The sequence below is a fragment of the Temnothorax curvispinosus genome, unplaced genomic scaffold (genome assembly GCF_003070985.1).
Source record: "Temnothorax curvispinosus isolate PA1 unplaced genomic scaffold, ASM307098v1 QBEX01002956.1, whole genome shotgun sequence".
NCBI lineage: Eukaryota > Metazoa > Arthropoda > Insecta > Hymenoptera > Formicidae > Temnothorax > Temnothorax curvispinosus.
The window spans coordinates 57454-79958 of NW_020212736.1; the positions used below are offsets into that span (position 1 = coordinate 57454).

General features: G+C 29.9%; 1 protein-coding gene across 4 annotated transcripts in view; it reads left to right on the forward strand.

Moving 5' to 3' along the window:
- Positions 1-426: 426 nt before the first annotated feature.
- The window catches only part of LOC112452109 (tachykinins), a 70003-nt gene continuing 47924 nt past the window's right edge, over positions 427-22505 (forward strand). For all 4 annotated transcript variants that reach the window (XM_025012165.1, XM_025012167.1, XM_025012166.1 and 1 more), the window contains exon 1: positions 427-577. The gene's annotated coding sequence lies outside the window, so the exon portion shown is untranslated. The remainder of the gene's footprint in view (positions 578-22505) is intronic.

A 22505-nucleotide genomic window follows, 5' to 3' on the forward strand; every position in this document is an offset into this window, starting at 1 on the left:
AGGCAAGTCAAGCGATGACTACCAATCGAGGCGTAAACTGCGAGGTCATGGTTGGTCAGCAAAGTAAGTGAACTCGTCATACGTACCAAACGCGATATCGCGCCATCCGTTTAATAACGGCGATCTTATAACACCTTCCCATTCACCAGGGTGCGAGGGCACGTCATCGACGTCACAATTGAACATTTTTCGCGTGGGCGAAGTACGCGGTTGAGGAAGTGAGCAAAAAGGGGAGATCGCGCGCGATAAAAGGAGAACAAACGATCGCCGTTCATGTCCAGGTGCAGGCTCTCTTTAAACCGATCGGTGGGGGCCGTTCTACCCCTGTTCGAGGCGCAAGCTCAGCCCTCTGATTGGTCTTTGTGCCCCGTGACGTCACTGCGCCGCTAGCGTTACGTATAACTTCAAGCACGCGGAGCTTTGGATTCAGTCAGTTGACTGGTATTCGCCATACCGAGCAGGTCTCTCACTTTGAGATATTGAGGATTGCCGAACTTGAAGACGGATCGTCAAGCTCCTTCTGATCTAACTGTTACATCGCCCTGTCTTTTGAAGTCTCCGGTCTTACTTCCGAAAGGTAAGTTTTAATTTTTAATTTGGCAGATACATTTTTTAGTGTATTGTAAATAAGAAATTGTTAATAAGAAATGGAAGAAGATTTATGAAAAGAATAAAAAGAAATGCTATAGTGATTAAAAATTAATAATAATTAATTTTTTAAAAATATGGTTTATAGAATTAATCAATTACTAGCGTTTCTTTTTATTTTTTTCATAAAATTTACAATTTATGGCTTAAAAAGTGAAAAAAAAATATAAAAATTGTGCTTCTTATAAATCTTAAACTTGTGACAACCTAAATAATGTTCACTTGTACTTGAAAATGGTAAGACTTATATTTTAATAAAGACAGAAATTGTTCAAATAAAAAATATATTCTGTTTTACAGATATATAAAAAAATGCTTAAATTATTGGTAGTTGTGACCATATTTATGTTATAGGAAATTATATCTTTTAGAGTTAAAAAGAAAAGGTTTCAATCTCCTTTAGAACAGAATTAATTTAAAACAAGGAATTGCAAAGATAATGATCTTCATTATTGCATAAATTATGATAGAGTAAATTTGTTAGCCTTTTCGTAAGATCAAGAGTCAATTGAGTATAGCATGAATTTAATACTACCTTTCTTAAAGCCCTTAATTTGGCTGCTTTTCGCAGATCAAGAGTTTATGATTATACGTTGCGTGTATCTTATAAATTTGGCCATTATACTGATAAACTTTACAAAATGTACGTATTAAGACAAAACTGCCTGAAGATCTTTCACGAAAAGTTAATTATCTGTTACGTAAACTTTCTGTTAAGTAAAGAAAGTCATAGTTAATTATCTGTTACGTAAAAAAAGTCATAGAACAAAGAAAATAATAAGATTAATAAAATATAAGATAGATACCTTACATATAAATGATTTAATCCGAGTAAAACTTTTGAAACTAATATATGTGCAAATATAATTGTAGTCTTTTAGCATAACATCTTAATGCTTAGATCTACTTAAAACGTTTATAAAGAAAATATTTGAACACTCTTTCTACTGTGAAAATTATGTCGTTTCAATTTCTATTTCATATATTTTATTACATTTTGTAATGAAAGGATAAACTGTTTTTTTTTTTTTGCTAATTGTGAGGTAATAGCTTGTATTAGTTCGGTAGAAATTATTTATATTATTATAAATATTATTTAAGTTATGTCATTTTTGAAGAATGGAATAAACTGCAAGAGCCTTTTGTTTTCAAATATTCAGTTATACGTATGTACAAACTATACTTTGTTGTAACGACAGAAATCTATTATCCTCTTAACTCAGTTTTGTGCAAATTTAACCCAACATCAGTTGTTTAGTTCGCAGACAAGGGTCGTCGGGCAAGTTCCGTGCCAATGTTCGATTATATCATAGAAGCAACAGGCTTCTAATGTAATATGTGTAGTCTTATATGATAAAAACAGATTCTCTTTTTTTTATAAAACTGATTAAAAGCACTATGTTTATTCAACATTGATACGAGTTTTACGATTTAACTACAATTTGTTAATACATGTCATGCAACGTACAAATAACGTTACTTTAGTATATTATAGACTAAGAGCATTACGTGACAAAGTTTGAATGCTTTATACTATTTTATGTTGGAAGATATGCACATAACAAAAATGCAAAACGCATAAGTTCCTTAATTATATATTTTATCAAACTTTAACATGTGATAAAAGGTATAATAACAATATGTTATAGCAAATAAAAAAAAAAGACTAAAACAATTCTTACGGTTAAACAATTTTTTTAAATAATTCTGCCGCGCATACATTGATAACAATTGACTCAAATTATTTTTTTTCTGAAAATAATTAACATCCGTTCATAAACTTCAGTTTAACAATATTTCGATTATAAAAATATTTAACATTAAATTTAAAAAACACTAATATTAAATATATTTAACAAAATTATTGTTAAAATTTATATTTATTAATAATATTTTAAACATAAAGAAAAAAAAAAGATAAAAGAAAGAATGCAACTGCTTTGGATTATTGGTTAAAAACAAAATACGAGCAACGAGATTTCAATGTATTAAATATTTTTATTTAATATCTGGCCTTTATTCTTCATTCTGTGATTTCTTGCGCATTGACATACCATTTCCTGTTTTCTACATCAATATTTTCTGCCTTTCTAGCCGCTGTAACTATTCTGTAACATTTTAATGCAAATACAGTTTTTTAATTAACGTATGACTTTTAGATGACAAAAAGATAATAACAAAATATTTTCGACTGGTATTTTTTTAGAAACTTGCATTTTCCATATTTCACAATAAAAACATTTATTTGGAAGTAAGAATTTAGAAAATTAATTTACGAGTTTTTAGAAGTTTTTATTTGTTTTCAATTTAATAATTATTGTAATTTATTAGTTTTAGTTTTTTATATTTTTTAATTTTTAATATTTGAAATATTATTATTTGTATTTACAATCCAATTTTACAAATCCAACTTAATTCTGTAAACTGCAAAAAGCAGTTCTAAAAGCTGCTTATCTAACATTTGCAACACGCAAATATTACTTACAATATTTTTTGCAGAATCATTTCTTTATTTCTATAAAAGCAGAAAATAAAAATGCGGAAAGAGTGTTGAATTGTAAGAGGCATATGCCGGCCAATTCTATTTTCTGTACGGCATGAGGGGCGATCAAAAGCAATTTTGAGAAACGTCAGCCTAAATGTGGCTTAGTTCAGAGAATGGGAATCTCGCGCGGAGACAATCTTAATTCCCGATGTTTTACGACAGCGATACCTACCTATTCTCCTGCGACCGTTTCAAATGCGGCTTACACCAACGCCGATGAAGCACATACTTCACGTCACCGAGCTAACTCCGCTGCCCGTCGCTCGTTAGCGCGAAACACAGTCATCCACTATAACTAGCCGATGTGCTCCGAGCGGACGAACATCGTATTTATTGAACTCTACGGGACGTGGACGCGAGTATAAGTGCCGAAGTTTCTGTCGAGTGGGAGTATGCCCCGGGACGTGAAGCAACTTTTTAAATTTCATCGTGCTTGTCCATTCCGCGGACCTTTTTCATGTTTTTATCGGTTCGAAAATCGTTGGTTAAACTCGCTCTCTCTCGCTGGTCTCGCATGTACAAGCCACGATATTTCTCCGTGGTGAAAATTTTTACTCGTGGTGAAGTTTCCTCTGTCTGGGATTTCGTGAGAAATCTTTCAGGATATTGGCGACAGAATAATCGTTATTTCGATTTCACTATTGTAGCGTTAATCCTTTACTCGGAAGTCAAGCTATACTTGATATCACATTTTATTCCAGTAACTTAAATGTGGAGCTATGTTTGACATGGATATTTCTAAAAGTTTAACGTATTTTTTATGTTATTAAATCTTTAAACATGACGACGTATTATAATGAAATTCAATGTTTTTAAAAATAAAGGATTTTATTTAATTATCGAGTTGTTGAAATAAAATAGCGAATTTATTACAGAGTGCAAAGGATTAAGATTCTTCAATGTTTTTCGCAGGACTTCGCGCAAGAAAAATACCCGAAAGCTATATAGTTTGCACATTCTTCATTTAGTTTAGATCGTAATTATGTGTGAGTATGATGATTGATTCTATTAAAAGCACTTTTGAGTGCTTAAAAAAACGACAAGAGAGATGAAATGTTCTTTTTTATATTAAATAAATAAGTATTTTTCTATATTTTACGTCATGTGTATACTATATATAGATTTTCAGTACTGACAGTTGCTGACAGTAAATATCGAAATACAACCAAAGTTTCCTAGAGAATTAAATGACATTATTATAATTGTTTTATATTGATATTGTGCTGGTCAAGTATCAGTCTCTAATTGTTAGGAGTATAATTAGTTTACGTTATTGACTTACTTAGATATAGTATATGTTGTTGAAACGAGGTCCCTAGCTGGGGGCCGTTCCACAAGTTTAAATTGACAGTGATCGTGTATATAATTTACTCAGGCAAAGGGCATTCCCATGTGTGCAGAAATCATGAAAGTAATTAGCAAGTTTTGTATAATGCAATCTCTTGCAATAATTCCTCCAGATAATCTAATTAAGTCAGAAGATTAATCGGCGCGAAAACTTATAATTTATTCAAACGTTTCATTATCCAGCTAATTCTTATGCAATGTGCGGACTATGATATATTCCCAGTTCCCTTATGGTCAATCGTTTTAATTATTTGATTAGGCAATCGCGCTCGCGATCTGTGTGACCTGCAAATATTGCAGTAATCACGACTTGATGAGAAATAATATTTTAATAATAAATAACGTTTTTTCATATCTTCAGCAAATATTTTACATTAGCAAATATTTGGCACAATTTGTTTATATAACAAAGGAGACGGTTTAATTCGACCCAACTGGCTATTTAATAATATATATTCTCAAATACACGTTTCGACCATGGTTTGTGGTCCTTATCAAGAGTGCACTTGATATATATATACACTTGATAAGGACCGCAAACCATTGTCGAAACGTTATGTGTTTGAGAATATATAGGGTGTTTCTAAATATGTGGGAAGTATTGCGGTGGTAGATTCAGGACACAAAAACAATGAAAAAAGTTTACATAAACATATGTCCTATTTGATCTTGTTTTCGAGTTATAGCCATTTTTGTGCTTCAGTAATTTACAGCTGCTTACCTTTATAGAAGGTGCTCGAAATGGTCATTTTTGGTTTGTATTTATAAACACTGCTCAATATATCTCCAGAATATACTTTTCAATTTTATACATTTTATTGAGTAAATTATTATTAAGTGCTTCTAATAGAAGCAAGAGAACGAACTGAAGTGAGTAAACTCAATCAATAGAATGTGTGAAATCAACAAGGTCGGGAAATATTGCGGAGATATTGAGCATTGTTTACAAATACAAATCGAATGTGGCCATTTTGAGCATCTGTAACGTTAAGCAGCTCCACATTACTGGAGTACAAACATGACTGTAACTCGTCAACAAGATCCAATAGGACACATGTATATGTAAACTTTTTTTATTGTTTTTATATCCTGAATCCATTACTGCAAAGCTTCCCACATATTTGGAAACATCCTGTATATTAATAAATGGCCAGTTAGATTGAATTAAACCGCCTCCTTTGTTAATCATTACTGGCGAGGAAAAAGATCACTTCTGATTGTTTATATAATATTTAGAATAGTTTAACAATTTTTTAAATTAAAATTAGGAACAATTTCAAATTAAGATTACAATTTATTATTAAACGTTTCCTAGAAGTACAGAATGCTTATCTTTAAAATGTATACAATGTTAATCTCTGAAGTAATACATTTGATATAGAATCTTTTGCTATGACATTCTCCAATAAATTAATAATATCAATTATCCGATCTGTTGTAAAAATAAATTTATTAAAATAATGTCAAACTGTAATCAACCGCAACGCTAATGAAATTTGCAAATTTCCATATTCATGAGGCTAAATTGGCAAATGTTATTTTCAACTCGATCGTAATTCAGTTGAGAAATCAAGGTCTATAACCTATTAATGTCTCTTTATTTTGCAATGCTATGAAGTAACTATAGAAAATTATAGATATTATAATATTATATCTGCATACAAAAGTTATATCTTATGGAATTTTATAGTTTCCAGAATTAATCTCATACAACTCTTCCTCTTTTGCTTCTTTTTCTTATCTCATATCTGGATTATTAGTAGGACAAATAATACTTTAAAGTAAAATTATAAAATATAAATCAATTAATATATTATTATCACTGCAATATGCATGTGATTTGACGAGAAAGAAAATAATGACATTAGTTGTTCTATTACATTATTTTCTATATATTCTCTGATTATAGTATTTGCATAGAAAATGAGACACGCGAAAAGACGATTGGATGAGTTTTGAGAGAGTCTTACCAAAGAGATTACAACTTGGGGAACGATAAGAATAAGAAAAGGAATGCAAGGGAATAGCGAATTATAGACTCAATTTCCGGAACTTCTACTCATGAGAGATTAGTAATCTTCATCAAGATTGAGCCTAATTAAGATTGTGATTAATTAAATAGTCTAATAATAAATTAAATGTTCCCTTTACAAACTATTTTTTGCATATATATACTGTATATATAAGTATACAGAATAAATACTCTCTTATAAATGTTATAAGTAAACTAATTTTTAGTCTTACAAGAGTCTTTGTATACAGTTATTTTTTTTACCTTTAAATCATAAAATAATTCGGATGGTATAATTTTACGATATTAAAATTTTTCAATGCACAACACTTGATCTCTCTCTCTCTCTTTCTCTTCTTTCTTGATAAAATAATATTTTACAATATATACCCACCAGTGGTAGATTTTGAATAACAAGCTATTAATGATAATCACTGACAAATCAAATTATCTGAGCACCTCATTTTGGCATGGGATATCCGTGTCCATCGAGTCCATAACCGCATATTGCGTATCTCGAACAATGGAATGAAAATAACTTTGCATTCCTAAGCGCATTATAATACTCTATCATCCGATTAAACTTTCCAAAACGGAAATAATATTTCAAAATCTTGTTTACTGGTTTCCGAAATTGCATATGGAGGAATAGCGAAACGATGAACAAAACGAGAATCGTCACGTTTACATTACGTATACGTGAATTAATACGCGGGCATTTCCAAACCGGCATATAGAGTTTATTTCTCTTGTTATAATTGCTGTATATTTCAGATTTTGTAGAAAAAAAGCTAGTTGATTAAAATTTAAGTGGTTACTTGAATCAGCAATCTATTCTAATATTTTTATAACTTATACTTTATTTCTAATTTAAATTAAATAATTTAATTTTAATTAAATAAAATTAACTCTGCTAAAATATAATAAAGAATAATATGCAATTTTACAAATTAATACGTAGAAATCTTAATATAAAGATTGCTTAATAATATTAATTAAATATTAATTGAGCTTATATTACTATATAATGCATATACACATATAAATAAAAAAATAAGCACACATTCATCTTACACTTCTCTATACATATATATTTATTTCTGATTTAAAAAATAGTTTATTTAAATGTAAAAGGATTGAAATAAACTGTTTTAATTAAAGAGATAGATATATGCGTATCCCTCTTTGGTGTATAACTCCTTTTTCTAATTTTTATAATTCTGTTTACTGTTAGTTTTTAATAATTCGTACATACATATATTATAGCTTAGACAAAGGTTTTCGATTGAAAGATGCTCGCGACACGAATTCATGCTTACTTAGCAGTGTATAAGTCTAAATCAATAATATTTAATTCAACAGAAATAGCAGAAATTATACATGAGACCAATAAATAGAGAATAGCAAAATTAATACATTTATACATATATATAGTCTTTACTATATAAATTATTAAATTTTTATAGCAGTTATATATATAAAACACATAAATCATTTTTATATTACATTTATTATTTTAAAGCTATAATTGATGTTTATATCTGCTCAGTCTCAATTGCGAATTATCTTTATTATTAAAATTATTTTGACATTTGTAACGTACAACAAAATAAAGTCGAAATCGACAAATGTGTCCTATTTTCTTTTCTTTTATGTGTTTTGTAATTTGAAATTAATGTGTTCTACATGTACATTAGTGAATGTACGCAAACCGTGTAGATATAGCTCTACGCGATCGAGATTACTTTCCTTACCTTTACTGGTAGAATCTTCTGATTTCTTTCTGCTATATATATCTTACTTTTACAATTTGACAACATGACAAATGGCTACACGATAACAATAAATTATTCGTAGAGTGACTACTTGTCTCTCTCGTGTATTGTCGAGAATTGTCTTATCAGTTGATTACATTGTTCTACTCCCTCGGAGAAATAGGTGAGTCAGAATAATCATAGATTTCGTTATTATTTATGAATCATCGTAGATTCGCTATTATTTATGCAATAATATATCCAAGACACGCTAGACCATCTTATTTAACTAAACACATTATTTTAAGAAAATAATTGAATACATGTTCGTACGTAATTACGTTACTTTAATTTTAAAATTTTAATTGGATTCAATAATATATCTTAATAATAATCTTTATATTTAAGATATTGAAACCATATTTTATTAATTTATTGAAGTTCAGGGATATTAAAGTTGCGCGCTACAGCGTCTCTACTGTTTATTACGAACGAAGTTTGTATGTTACGTTATTTAATCTTTAACAAAACTTCCGCTAACGTACGAAATTTATAATTTATACCAGCAATATGCAAATGTTTGTATCGAGCTTTTGCCTCGTATAATGCGATTTGTTCGAAATCTTCATGATGTTGCAAATTGACTTTTTAATTTTAATTTGCTTTTATTTCATACTCCAGTTCAAGTAAACAAAATGGTATATTGTACAATATTGTGACACAAGGAAATATTTTTACATTTAATAAACAATTCAAGATTGTAATTTTTTGTGAAAGAGTGTTTACTATTAGTGTTTTATCGAATCATGATTCGCATCTTTTTGTATCGTGATGCTTGATTATCTCGCAACATTTAATTTTAACAAATGCCATTCTATAATTAAATCATTTAATAGAGATTTAATAATTGGACAATATGTCAGAGTGTCCTCTGTTTAAAATACAGTAAATCCTCATATAACACGAGGGATGCATCCCCGTGCTATATGAATCTATGTTATACAGTCACATAAGATTATATGTACATATATAATTTATGTATGCATATCTTTATAAACATTAATTAGAAACACATATTTATAAAAATTGTAAGATTTATTATAAAAAAATTAAAATAAATACTAAAAATAAAACAATAAAATATTATTTTTTATTTTACTTTAAAACAAACAAATATTGAAATTTTTCTGTCATGTTATACAAGTCCGTGTTATATAAATCCATGTTATATGGGAGGTTTACTGTCATTTTTATTATCCTCTGTTCAAACCGACACGGATGTGTGGTATTGCGGGAAACGTTCGTTACAAGAGCTGCAAAACACCCACATCTATCCTATATTCGTGGATTAGCGTTGATTTCCGTGGACCTTCAATCTAACTTTTGTATAGAAAATTTGAGCTTAATTAAATTTAAAAAAAGAAACAAAAAAACAAAAAAACAAAAAATATGTCTATCATCAGATAAATTTACAAATTGCTATTTCCTCGTGCGCGCACAAGAGATTACTTAGCTATATGTATCATATTTATAACCACAGAACGCAAAATATCAATAAATGTCAAAGTTAAATCCATTGGTTGGATATACTGCGGTATCCGCTTATTTTGCGTAAACACTACGTATTACAGCAGGTTTGTAGATTAAATTTGTCCATTTGTTCGAATATAGCTAGGCCCAATTCGCAATTTTATGCTGTCGAACGCAAATGTATTGAGTTATTCAGCGATGACAAATGCCTTGTCGATTTCTCCTGATACGACGTACCTTTCTGCATCTGAAAGTTTTTGTGGGGTTATTTCTTTGTGCAAATATGCTAGATTTTATCGGTTTTATATATCATTAAAACTCTTTGTCAAAATTATTCTTTCTACCTACTCCTGACCCAATTTGCAATTAATCTCTTTTCAGCGAAAATTTTCGATGACGCGTGATGTCATCCACATGTGTTCAGTCTTCGATATTATACATCTGTAACAAGACATAAAATTAAAATTCCGTTAAAGCAAATTATGAGACAATTAGATAATAAAAATTCTCGAGGTATATTACTTTCCACTCGCTAGTTTTTATCTAATAAATTCGTTAAATATTTTCATTTGTTGTGAATATATTACGATAGACTGTCATGTTGTTGTCATGCCATGCGGGAATATTTTGCAATGCAATAATCTCCAGTTATGTTTCAAATTGGTCACAGCAATAGCTAATTGGATGGATTCGTACAAGTTAATTAATCTGATTAAAAAGTACAGAAAATGCTAATCACGTTCTGAGCGTAAAGATGGGCAATTAATTAAAATTTTCCGTTGCGATATAACGCAATTTATACCGAACTTGATGAGAATCGCGAAACATCTGTAATAAAATTAAGATATTAATTAATCGTTGTTTCTTTTGCAAAGATTATTCTTGCAATTATATAAAATTACGTGTCAAGCAATAATTAGTTTTTGGATGCCGCGTGTATAATCAGTATGTCTGACACATATACGCTCGTACTACTTGCTTGCTAATGTTCTTGTCCTACAATCTCCGTCACTTTACGTAAGCACAAGATTAATAAACATATTGTATATGAAACATTTTCTTCTACAAAATCAGATTTTTTTTTGTTTTATTGTGAAATTTGCATAATGGCATTTTAATGCGCGACGATAATTACATAAATTACCATACCATTATATATAACCATATACATATAATTACCATAATTACAATCGTATAAATACTATATATTACTTTACGCTATCATACTTTCTCTTTCAATCTTTTTTGCTTCCTCATAGAGAAAGCTTTGTTTTCGTTAAAAAAAATTTTCTTTTGTTTTTCTGAATGTGTTCAGAATGTTCTAAGACGTCGAAAAATTGCAATTTTAAAAAATGTCTGTATGTATGTATGTGTGTGTGTATGTGTGTATGTGTGCATGTGTGTGTGTATGTGCCAAATTTACCGAAATTTCTACAACTCCAGAACTAATCAACCAAATCTTAACGAATTATATATGAAATAGGGGTAGAAAAAACTGAAGAATATAATAGAATTAATAAAAATTGCTAATAATCAAGGAGTTCTTTTTTAAAAAAATTTTGAGTTTTTGCTTTGTTGTCCGTTAATGCTCTAACTTCCTAATTTTTTAGGTATTGGAGTGCACTTTTTTTTAATCGATAGAGTATCATGTAAGGAAGGTTGGGATTGAATTTGGCAATGATCGGCAAAGCGGTTCTTTTTTAATAAAATTTTGAATTTTTGTAGAAATGTTCGTTTATGCTTTAACTTCCGCAAATTTGGAGATATCAATCTATTTATAATTTTATTATATTCTTCAGTCTTTTCTACCCCTATTTCATATATAATTCTTTAAGATTTGGTTGATTAAACCCAGCTTTATACGCAATCAAAAGTCCCTATTTAAAAAAAAAATGTTTATAATAGTTCTAACTTCCGCAAATTTTAAGATATCGGTCTATTTTTAATTTTATTATATTCTTCAGTCTTTTCTATTTTTATTTCATATATAATTTTTTAAGGCCGGTATTCATAGTCGGGTCTTATATCCAAGATCGTCTTAAGTATAGTCTTAAGGCGTCATTAGCCAATCAAAGGGCCGTATTAGCATCTTAAGACATCACTTCCTCTATGAAGAAGCCAAGTGCAAATTTCTAATTTGCACAATTTTTAATTTGCGATCAAGATAAAGAAATCTACATGCAAAATTCCTAAAACAATATTTTTAAAATTACAATTTTTCGACGTTTTAGAACATTCTGAACACGTTCAGAAAAACAAAAAAAATTTTTTTTTTTACGAAAACAAAGCTTCCTTTATTTTTATTTAGGATAATATCTTCAGTTTTTTTATTTCTTTATAAAATCTTGAATTAAATTACTTAAAATTGAAAATTAAAAATTAAAGATTAAAGAAATTATTATTTAGCAAATACATTTAAATAATTTTTATAAATAATAAATTTTATTTTTTTAACGTGTGATTTTAAATTGAATTAAATTATAGAGAAATTTAATTTGAATTTTAATTGTGTGTTTTGCTAAGATATTTAATTTGTAACCGTGCCATGGTTGCGAATTTTATACCATTATATATTACATATGCTTTAAGATGAAATTTTTACAGTTTAATACGTTTTCTAAGGCAATTTTTGGAATGCATGTTTAATAATAGAAAGTTGCATGTTCGATGAATCATATGTTCTCAACGAATGGCATAACGGAGTTAATTTTAATATCTATTTTAAAATGTATGAAACGGTAAAACATCGCGCGACATAAAAAATTTGATGTTTAAGCAGGCTCCGAGGAACAAAGGAAAACTATAAGTAGTACACTTGTTGAGCCTGCTTCACATTTTGCATTGCGTACGGAGATATGCACAGTTGAGCAATATTATAGCAATATTATACAGGATTTTTAATGATAAAACGTTTCACGTAAAGATTCCACTTAATAAACCAAATCGTTGAAATCTGTTATTATAGTATCGATTGTATTTTTAACTTAGAATAAGCATGTGGTTAGTTGTTATTTTAAATTACAAATTAACAAAATTTATCAAATGCACGTAAAGCAATAATCAAAGTAGAATAAAGTATATGATCACTTAATTCGATATGCATACAATTCTGTTTAATTAATTTGCCGCATTATAGAACACGTATGTGTTCTACAATAAACTATTAAACACGTAAGTCCTATTGCATTGACCGCAATTGTTAAATAATTATTAATAATTGTGCGAGATATTTCACGCGTCACATTTGTGGCGCGGTCATTCGCAACGAAGCGTGCTATTTTCCAATTACATTATGTCGCATCTGCTGCTTTACGTTGCATGTTATATTGAACAGCGTACTAAAGAGATAGCGGATAGTAAGTGGATTTCAAAATCGCTACGGTATTTGCGCGTATCACTTTTATTCTGAGATTTTTACTTGATCTGTAAAAAGGTCGATATAAAAAATTGTAGTTTATCAAGTGTTTCGTGCATGTATATTGAGTTTGTCTCTTTCTTCAATATCAGCGAATATACAGCGATCGCAGATGGGAATACTGAAGATAAAGTCCGTCTCCCTGCGACAAGACAATTTAAAGAACATTTGTGCATTTAAAATCTCAGTAGGCCAGATACGGTTTAGGTGTTTGTATATTCTTACAAGGTACACAACCGTCAGATAAATATCTCACGATGTGACGAAGGTAGGTCCTGAGAGGATTCGCACGAAAATTTCATAAATCACGCTCGTGAGAAGAAGAAAAAGAAAAAGCGGGCATATGTTTTTCTTGGGACAAATATAAGAAAATATAACATTAGTTGTCTCGTATTGAATGACAATGATATTATGAAAAAAAGGATATTATTAGTAACGCGAAGACAGAAAGCGTTGCTTTAACAGTATAGAGTAATATACTGAGTAATATATAGTTGCGTTTGATATATTCCGCTAATAATTACAGGAAAAAAATATCTATGCTAACTTTGTTACATTTAATTAATTAATTTAAATAAAAATATAATAGTTTATTGTTTCTGCATGTAGTAGAAAATAAGAAAAGCTTTTTTAAATTATTACTTTTTATTAAATTATTATTAATGTATAAATATGTATTATCCAGAATTATTTTTTATTTTATTAAATTTTTATATTTCTATTTTATTAAATATAATCCGTATTTTACATAATCTTAACTAAGCCATGCCTTTTTTGCAACAAATGTAAAAAACAAAACGGCATTTATAATGCATCAGGAATTATAAAGTTTTTTGTACCATTTGGAATGTTACTAAACGTTCTGGAATGGAATTTTATGTAATAATAATGCAGATTTTGCAATTAAGAGGTACAGATAAAATGTGATTAAAATTTAATAAGCTATATTTTTTCTATTTTTTTACAAAACCAGTGTGCAACGATATTATTCGAATGTTCGATGAAGGAATTGTTGTATAACACAATATCGTGTAATTCATGTAATAATAATTTAATTGTAATTATATAATGTGCACGCACGTGTATGTGTATCAAATGTATATATTTTTATATGAACAAGAATATTTATATATTTTACATAAAGTGTGTGATAAAATACTTATAAAATAAGCGACACTCTCGGGAGGCATAAATGCATCACAGATAAATGTATCGTTTTATATGTATAAAATCTTCCGTTGTCATTTTGCTTTAGTTTTCGCTAGACTGTTATCGTCGAAACAACCGCTCCCAAGAAAGTAGGCAATTTCCGTGGTGGCTCTGGTACTTTGATAAACAAAAGCGGAGGACGCATTATCGATTTCAAAGTTCTCGCGTATTTCACGACACGCAACAACTTTGCATATTTAGATCTTCGCGTTCAAGCCGTTGGATATAATCGCGCGTTACTTTCTACCTTTTCGTAGGAAAGCTTATAGCGCTCCAAGTTTTCGTTCGTCGAGGCCATAACTTTAAGAAACCGGCGCATTCCGCTACGTCTACGAATATGGTTGCATCGCGATGCAAGATATGCGGCGGTCAAGCACTCGCAATTTCAACGTCGACAAACATGACGCTGGTGGAGCGGAAATACCTCATTGATCTATTTTGCGTGTATCCCACAGCGTACATCAGTATCTCGTGGGTAGATTAGTAAAATAAATTCTGGAACCCGGAAAACTTTGTGCTTTCATATCACGTCCGTTCGTAATGATATCATCTTGTCACACATTCGACCGCAATATGATGTGCACTTGTTTCTTATTTGCATATGTGCCGATGTGTAGGATTGCTCGCGTGACTGTTGCGTGTTAATGAAGGAAACAAGGAAAAAAAAGAAGTGAATACTTGCGTTGGCACCGCGAGACCGAGAGTGGCTATATTAACCTGTAGATAATATCGACTTTTAAAGTGAAGAAGACGTGTTAGAAATTAAAATTTCTATGTAAAAAACTCTAATATTTTGTACAGAAAAAATATTAACAATAAAGGATGAAAGCTATTTATTTGAAAAGACAGCATTTATATAAAATACATTAAAATTCTTAAAATTTATTTGCAATTTTATTACAAAAAAGTTGAATTTTGAATGTAATTTAGTTATTGTATACATATTCTTCTTTCTATAGAAATTTTTGTTTTAATTTAAGACCTATTTATAATATCAATACTTTTACTTCGCCAGTGAGTAGTGAAATTACAAAAATCCTTTGCTGCGACCAAACTGGCTAATATTTATTTAGCAAGCACAACGCGTTTCAACCGAGATTCCGGTCCTTCTCAAGTGCGTACAATAAATTAACGCTTGCAAAACACTTCATTATACACAATGTTAAATAAATATTAGCCAGTTTGGTCGCAGCAAAAAATTTTTATAACCTATTTATAATTTATATTTTTAATATTTATAATAATAAAAGTCAGAAACGTGGCATTTCATTATCCTATAAATGCAAACTGAAATCAGTAAACTTTAACAATTGTGGTTTCAACATTTTATCAGTGATATATATCTTAACAGTTAGATGTGTTATGAAATGTATTCACACAAAAGAGCGTCTGACGTGAAAGATATAGCTGATTATAGTACAAAACGGTGATGCTAGGGAGATTTCAACGCACCGTATGATGAAGTACAAGCGGGGTGCTGTTATGACGCGCGGCAAATGCCCAACATTTCTGGGTTACATGAGGCATAATACACAAATAAAGGCATAAAACAGATAATAAACATTCGAGTTGTATCTTGAAAAATCTTAAAAGACGATTTTTCTTGGTAGATAATTGTGTTAAGAAATTGAATTTAAAAAATAAAATTTCTCTAGATATGAAAAAAATGAAAAGTATACACAAAGAATATTATAGAGAATATTATATCCATTATATAGATATGTGAAATATCACGGAAAAAAAGTGATATTGTATCAACAGCATCATTTTTTGTATCAACAGCATCAGTGTTATTGAAATAAAATTTATTGATGCAACATCAATATATTAATGAACAAAAAACATCAGATAATTGTTTTAATAATTTAAATATTTGGTCCAATAATATCCAATTGAATTAACTACTTATGCTTGTGGCAGCTCGTGACATCGACGTTTAATTGAAGCAACTTCATTTTTTGTGTGTAAAAACCCAGATAGCAGGATGACGTCTATCTAAAGACGTCTTAATGACGTTTTATTGACGTTAGAGACGTCATTAAGTCGTTATTAATACGTCATTGCTGGGGAATGCTTCAAAATAAATTATTATTTTTCTTTGCGTATTTAAAACTATCATTGCAGAATTACAATGCACAAATGATGGGTAAGAATGTTGCCATCGTATTTATTTTTAAAACTCTCAGTCGCGTGTATCGCAACAGGTAAAGTGACCAGGGGAGATGCTGCAGCAAGATGAGATCCTGATTGGAAGCTCGTTAGAAATTTACTCACGGTAAATCGTGGATTACGAAGCTCGAGGTAAATATAATTTGGACGCTCTTAAGCGGTAATCGTCCTAAGCAGACAAGTTTTCTCATTGCCAGTTAACCGAACGCTAATCCGACGGTAATTGAATAGCACTCCGTTATTGCTTGAACTTAATTAGCTCCCTAAGCACAGAAACGTAATTAAAAAAATAAGACTTTTGTATTCGTCGATTATAAAGCAGTCCATTTATTTGTTTACTGATATAAATTAATTGAATTATTTAATTAACACCTAAATATTTTAATTTATAATTATGTATAATAATTATTATATCATAAAATTATAAAACTTTAATTTATTATAACAATTTACATATTTTTATACAATAATATAATGTAATATAATTTTATATCCTAATACATTTTAAGTTAATATTTTAGAAAATTTTAATGGTAGCTATAAACATATTTAGAACTAGAAACTTTAAACTTGTTGTAATTAATTACTTTTCATTAAATCTTCTATATTAAGGATAAAGAATTTTACTTTATATAAAGCCCCCAAGGGGCTTTAAAGAGTGTTTTGAAGGGACGTACTCAACCCTATAACCTCCAATTCATCCACTACCTTACTGTTTCCTCCTTTGGACCAACGTCCGGTTTAACGTCTTTTCCGAAAGACGGAGCCCAGTTTTCTCCGCATTTTGCACGGAGGGGCGCGGTTTTTTCGGAAAAAAACTTTTTCATGATTCATGGCTCTAGTGGACTCAAACCTGGTTCCTCAGATTACGAGTCTGGCGCTCTACCACTAGACCACACCGCCGCCCTATTAAATCTTCTATATTAAATATTAAATAAAATTCCAAGGAAAAGAAGTCTTATTTAAAATATGTATTACTTAATTAAAAGGCTCCCGCACAATAAAAAATATAAGGAACAAGAAACAGATATTAGCAATTAGAAATAAGAAATCTGGAATAAAGCTGGTGTAGCATTAATACACGACTTCCGATAGGTTAAAAATCTATTGTCTGTGTTATTTCTTGTTTCCTGTATTTTTTATCGTGCATCTAACTTTATTCTTGATTCTTTAGTCCTAATCGCTAATATTTGTTCCTTATTCCTTATATTTTTTATTGTGCGGAGACCTTTATAAACGCAAAATATTAAATAGACATACAGATTTTATATTTGTCATACAATTATTTATAATCAAACAAAATATGAAATTATAAAAATATAATATAACATTACTGAACATTAATTTATTATGTGAGAAAAATCTAGCATTTGTGCAAATTTATGAGGCAATATATTGTTCCTGCAAATTGCAGTTCTACATATATGTTATTAATAAAACTTTCTTAATAAGTTTTACTTTTATATTTTGCTAATTGATGTTTAAGAAAGTTATTTATATTTGAGATAATATAAAGTTGTATCCCCTTTTCTCGAAAGATTCTCAAGAGTAACTTTGAGCTTAATCAAAACGCACCGAGAGTTAAAAGGTCGTGATAAGTAAAAGCGGGGCATCTTGTATATCGTTTACGACTTAGGAAAGTGTGTATAATTTTAGCGTACAGGAAAGAAAGCTTTATCCCGTAGATATCTTCAAAAAGATGTAACAAGTTGAATCGTACTTTCCTCTCTAAATATGAAAAAATTTGTATTATGACAGTCGATGTTATAACTCAATCAGTTTGGCAGAACAAATGATTACAAAAACATTAATATTAATATTAGAATTAATATTAAAAGATAATCTCTCGTGTACAAATCATAAATAATGATGTAATTTATTCTTAACTGTTGTATAATAAAAAGTTTAAAATATATAGAATAAACTATTCCGTAGTCTCGATATTTAAATTTGAATTAATTTTTCTATAAATCTTTTATTTCGTTTATCATTTTCTTAAGAAAAATTTATTTAGATGCAATTGTTTATCCAAAGACACATTTATCATCATAGTTATAGATTCACCAATAAGAATTTTACAAAGTAACATATATAACAATAAAGAGGTTTAGTATTTTGACTATATAAACGTTATATATAAATCTGGACAATAAAGCGTAATATCTTCATTCCTTGCTTCAATTTCTTATTGCAATTCAAATTTCTCAAGTCGAGATCGTGCAATCATGCATTTGAAAAGATCGAAAGAGCTACAAGGATGAGGTTCATGGAATTGCTTTGTGGTACTTAAGAAAGGCATTGTAATTGCAAATTGCTCTCCGATTCTCAATGGTCTGCTTTCTTTCAAGCACACGATATCTACGAGTAAATATGAAATGTTTTCTGGAAATCTGAGTACCAACAATGCACACAATTTGCATCGTTTAATAAAGACATTTCATCCATTGATGAATAAATTTATTTGTGCTATTTAAATAAAAACCAAATAATGTGGTAAAATAAGCTCGTATGGAGTAATCTCATATTGAGCCAGAAAGTGTTTGATATATGGATTAAGATTGGGCTTGTAATTCAGAAGAGTACACAGTAATGCGTATAGTAAAAGCATATAATTATACGTATTAAGCAATGCAATAATTCTCAATTAATACGCTTTTAAAATACTACCTTGCATAATACAAACGTGACGTATTGTCAATATTGTGTCATTAGAGAATCCATTTATTTTACTTAAAAATTTATTTGATTTTATAACAATTTTTAAACCGTAATATAATTATATCCAGTGTATATATCTGTATGTTAACTGCTATTAAATTTTGAAATGTAGGTACAAATTAGAATTAAATTATTAACACTAAAACAGAATAAGAGAAGATTTATTACAATATTATCGTATTGATTAAAATGTATTTTTTACATGATAATGATCTAATTGCCCGACGGGCGATCACGAAATATTATTAACTATCCAAACTACTATTTTCTGTAAGTAATTGATAAAGTACCTACAGATATTAATTTAAAAATATAAATTAATTTTTTATTAACAATTTTAATTTAATTGCATATTGCAGTATGTAAAGATAACGTCCGTTTGAATTCTTGGTCAATTAGTTGTTCAATTAACTCAATTAATTTTGCACTTGTATCAAAGTACCTAAATGGAAAAAAAACATCAGTCTTCCGAGAAAGCGTATCTGTATGGCTTGCTTGGTAGTAATTGATTTGCAAACATGGATGGTATTTAGACGGGAGTTCTTCGACGGAATAACAACAGCTAGTTGAACACTTCACGACCCTTCGTGCCATAATCGAAGCGAGAGAACGCGACCACCAGTTTATCATAGACTCAGTTTACTAGTTCTTGTCTATGTGCAGCGATAGCGAGTCTGATGCTAATCTGATCGGAATTGCCCTTTCCACAGTTCGCGTGGCGTGGGCATAAAGCGCACCGGAAGTCAAGGTCGCAACATTAAATGCTCAAAGGAGATGTAACGATGTTGACATTTTGAAATATGAAGAATAAACATACGATTGAATACAATGTAAAGAATATTTTAGGGTCATGGCACATAGAAAAACTTAAGCAGTAAGCAAATCAGCCAATCACAGTCAAGAACTTAAGTGGCATAACGTAAGTGGTAATAGCAAATCCAAACTGTTGATTTTGTTACTGCTAACGTTTTACTGCTTAAGTTTTTCTATGTGCCTTTATGAGTTTGATGATGGTTTTAGATAATATTTGTCTAAAAAATTATGGTGTTTAAATTTGATTCTCTTACTCTGGAAAGATCATGCATAACTTAAATTTAATAGCAGCAAACACTGCTTATTTGAAACACGATTTTTATTGGACGATATGTAATTGAGAATAACACTGTTAGTTCTTTTGAAAATCATTTTATGACAATACATAAATACAGAAATATGCAACGATAAGAATATACTCTTTTTTAAGTTTAATGTCGTTTTATATTGACACGCGACGAATTGGACGCGTGTGTCTTCTGGGAGCTATCCTGCAGATTTATGTAGCGTCGAGAGAGATGAATATTCTATAAAATCGCGTATGAAAACGTATATAAATATGTGGCACAGTAAAGAACAGATAGGAACTTGACGCAGATAGATCAAGACTTTAAGAAACAATATATATGTGTCTGTTAGTACACTTTTATTTTTGGCTTTTAATCTTTTGTTTTCGATATAATTCTGTATTTTGTAAGTAATAATAGAAGAAAAATAGATTCATATTTATCCCTCTATATTACCTTCGTTAGGCGAGCGCTAATTTGTAATCACATCTTTATTTCTTCAATTACATAGATGTGGCGACTCTAAAACATTTTAATTTTTTATTTACAACTTTTTAGACTATATTTGTATGATTATTTTGCAAAATTTTGTTTACAATTTTTAGATTATATTTTGAAAATGCTAACGTACGTGTGATGCTCAGCGCTCATGTCAAGAGCAAATAAGAGCGCTCATGTCATGCCAAATGAAAGTTTTACTGTTTTAAATTGATGTACCGATTGATGTTTCATTTTCTTGTTCTTACAAAAATGTGTTTGGGAGATTTCTAGTGTCTGTTAACCTCTAATCGACCATTAACTTTCAGAATAGTCAACTTCTATTGATTATTCTGAAAAGTTAATGATCGGTTAAAGTTAACAGATGTTAAAAATAGTGACTCTTGATCTGAGAAAACTATGTGGCAATATTACACTAATACAGTGACAAACATACAAGCGCAGCGCAGGACTAACACGAGGGCACTGACGTTCGTTATTTGGTGAAGAACGAGGGCAATAGAAGTTTATTTATTCTGTGCATGTATCATGCTTTGTATATAACATTTAAAATTGTACCAAATTACACAAAACTGAAACTGTTTATGCTTTTATACCCTTTATTCCGCTTTCGTGATATACGGTTTATTTATCTTCCTCCTGATAAATATGAAATGTCAAAGCAACCAATAAATAAATACTGGCGCAAGGGGAAAACTGCGAAAGGTTGTTAGCGATAAGGATACGAATTTGACAAATTGCTATTTCTGAAAAGCAGCTTTATAAATTATTATTGTCCTTTTCTAACATATTTACAATATTAATACATTTATTAGTCGGCTTTTTAGATTAAAATGTCATTTGTAATTGCTATTCACTAATATGTATTATAATATATACAATATATATTATAATATATAGGGCGGCGGTGTGGTCTAGTGGTAGAGCGCCAGACTCGTAATCTGAGGAACCAGGTTCGAGTCCACTAGAGCCATGAATCATGAAAAAGTTTTTTTCCGAAAAAACCGCGCCTTTCCGTGCAAGATGCGGAGAAAACTGGGCTCCGTCTTTCGGAAGAGACGTTAAACCGTTGGTCCAAAGGAGGAAACAATAAGGTAGTGGATGAAAATTGGAGGTTAAGGTTGGGTACGTCCCTTCAAAACGCCCTTTAAGGCCCCTTGGGGTATATAAAGTAAAATTCTTTATCTTTTTATATTATAATATATATTTATTGTACATATAGATGTATGTAAATATACGCACAATGTTTACATCATATCATAGTATATACTGTAAATTTGGAATGTAATCTTTTATATATAGAGAACAAAAAATATATGATTTTTTTTAATCTATAATGTTACGAATATTTTCGTATAATGTTATAAAAGAGTCACGGTGCGTCTCGCTTCGCGCGTACTTGGCGCGAGACACTACCGTGTCTCTTGATTACGGTAACTATCTTCTACCACAATTTACATAATACATTCTTATTTTTTAGTAAAATTCTGTGTTAGTTGTAACATAGTTAATTAACGAACAATTAGAATCAAAAGCCATGCGATCCGAGCTTAGGTCTTTG